The following is a 2,069-nucleotide window of genomic DNA, read 5'->3' as shown; positions in this document are numbered from 1 at the left end:
TTTTAACACAAAGGTTTTTATTTTAGGGGCGCGATACACCAGAAAGACCAAACATGTGGACCAGCTGGTAAACTTCTTGCTGGGCCAGGCTAAAATGGCCGTCTATAAGACTAGGAAGAACAGAGTGTGTGGGGAGGGCAGTGAGGATGCAGTGAGAGTGTTTGCCATGCTGGTCAAGTGCAGAGTCAGACTAGAGTTTAACTATTACAGGCTGATGAATGATTTGGAGAGTTTTGAACAGGTCTGGTGTATTAATGATGCCCTTTGTGAATTGTATGACGGGGAGTTGGTTTTTATTATGTAATTCATTTATAGGGTTTAGTATTTGATGGTTGTTTTGTTGTGTGTATTGGGTTGCTTTCTTTAAAAGTGTACAGATCAGTGGCGGAGTTAATGCTTGTTGGGGGGAGACAAACAAAGGGGAACACTATTTTTTATTTATTTATTTATTTTCTTTTGTATGAATTATTGCGTGTTGCAAACAGGCAATGAAGTCTGATAAAAGTCAAAAAGTCTCTCTCTCTCTCACACACACACACACAGCCAGCAAGACACACAGAGCCAGCCAGCTCAGCGATGACATCACAAACATCTCTCTCAGGTGACTCCTATGACATCACAGAGCACGTACATTCCGTTGCTTGCCGTCTGTCAACCACTCAGTCACTGCCAGCCAGACTGGCTGGCTGACTGGATGGTGGGGCTGCTTGCTGCTGCTGCGTACCTTAGCAAGCTTATTTGCTTGACCGGCCTTCCTCCTCCGCCCACATGCCCACCTATGTCCGATCTGCTGTTCACCTGGATCACAGCTCCGCCCCAACAAGGCAGAGCCTCCCAAGAATGGTACAAACTCACCCACGATCCCCTCCACGGAAAGCTATAGCAAAAGGCAAAAGCATTATACGTAATGAAGAGGAACCCGAGTCCAAGACGCATCCGACCAGCCATACATATTTGTGTGTATTAAAGATCACATTTTATTACATTTAGATTTTCTGTACTTTATTACATATTTTTGTGATTTTTAAATGTATTGTTTCTTTTCCTTATATATGTATGTATGTATGTATGTATGTGTGTGTGTGTCTGTGTGAAAGTGTATGTGTTTGTGTGTCTCTGTGTGAAAGTGAGTGTGTGTGTGTCTGTCTCTGTGTTTGTGTGTCTGTCTCTGTGTGAAAGTGAGTGTGTGTGCGTGTGTCTGTCTGTGAAAGTGTGTGTGTGTGTGTGTGGGTGTGACAGTGTGTATGAGTGTCTGTCTGTCATGTAACTCGCACATCTGTGAGGGCACCATTTTTGCAGAAAGAGATGTACACATTTTGGAGCAACATATGCTGCCATCCAGACATCGTCTTTTCCAGGGACATCCCTGCATTTTTCAGCAGGATAACGCCAAACCACATTCTGCCCAGATTACAAGCGCATGGTTGCGTAGGCAGAGAGTGCGGGTGCTAGCATGGCCTGCCTGCAGTCCTGACCTGTCTCCGAATTGAGAATGTGTGGCGCACTATGAAGTGCAAATTAAGACAACGAAGGCCCTGTGCAGTTGCGCAGCTGAGGAAATGCATAATGGATGAATGGGGGGAAATCCCACTTGCTAAACTTAACCAAGTGGTGTCTTCAGTGCCCAAGTGCTTAATAAGTGTTATTAAAAGAAAAGGTGATGTTACATAGTGGTAAACAGTCGACTGTCCCAACTTTCTTGGTTTCTTTTCACTGCTAATGAGATGCTGTAGAGTGAGTTAGTTATATTGCTTTCAGGAGCTCTAATCGTATTGATGAGTTCATGCAGCATTTGTAATTGAATTTCAAAAAGAAATCCTTGCTGTCTGGCCTGTGTGTATGAGATGTACTCTGTCAATCTTTGGCTAACAACTGAAACATTGGTAGAACAGAAATGGCAACATAAAAAAGAAAAGTACATTTTAAAAGAGCACATTAAATAGGATGAATATACAGTTTTTTACAATCACTTTGTCACTAATTTCAGAACCTTGATGTCATTTTTCAAAACTCTAGACACAAAACTCAAAACGGTCATCACTTGTAACACAGGCTGTCCAATGTTCAAA

General features: G+C 42.7%; 1 non-coding gene across 1 annotated transcript; it reads right to left on the bottom strand.

The window, feature by feature from the left end:
- Positions 1 to 812: 812 nt before the first annotated feature.
- On the bottom strand, positions 813 to 927 carry LOC136739047 (U5 spliceosomal RNA). Its single transcript, XR_010812773.1, has one exon. It is a non-coding gene; the product is annotated as a U5 spliceosomal RNA (small nuclear RNA).
- Positions 928 to 2,069: the final 1,142 nt, after the last annotated feature.

Source organism: Amia ocellicauda, unplaced genomic scaffold (genome assembly GCF_036373705.1).
Source record: "Amia ocellicauda isolate fAmiCal2 unplaced genomic scaffold, fAmiCal2.hap1 HAP1_SCAFFOLD_59, whole genome shotgun sequence".
NCBI classification, from domain to species: Eukaryota; Metazoa; Chordata; class Actinopteri; order Amiiformes; family Amiidae; genus Amia; species Amia ocellicauda.
The sequence above is the reverse complement of the archived record's forward strand: the minus strand, read 5'-3'. Positions and strand labels throughout refer to the sequence as shown.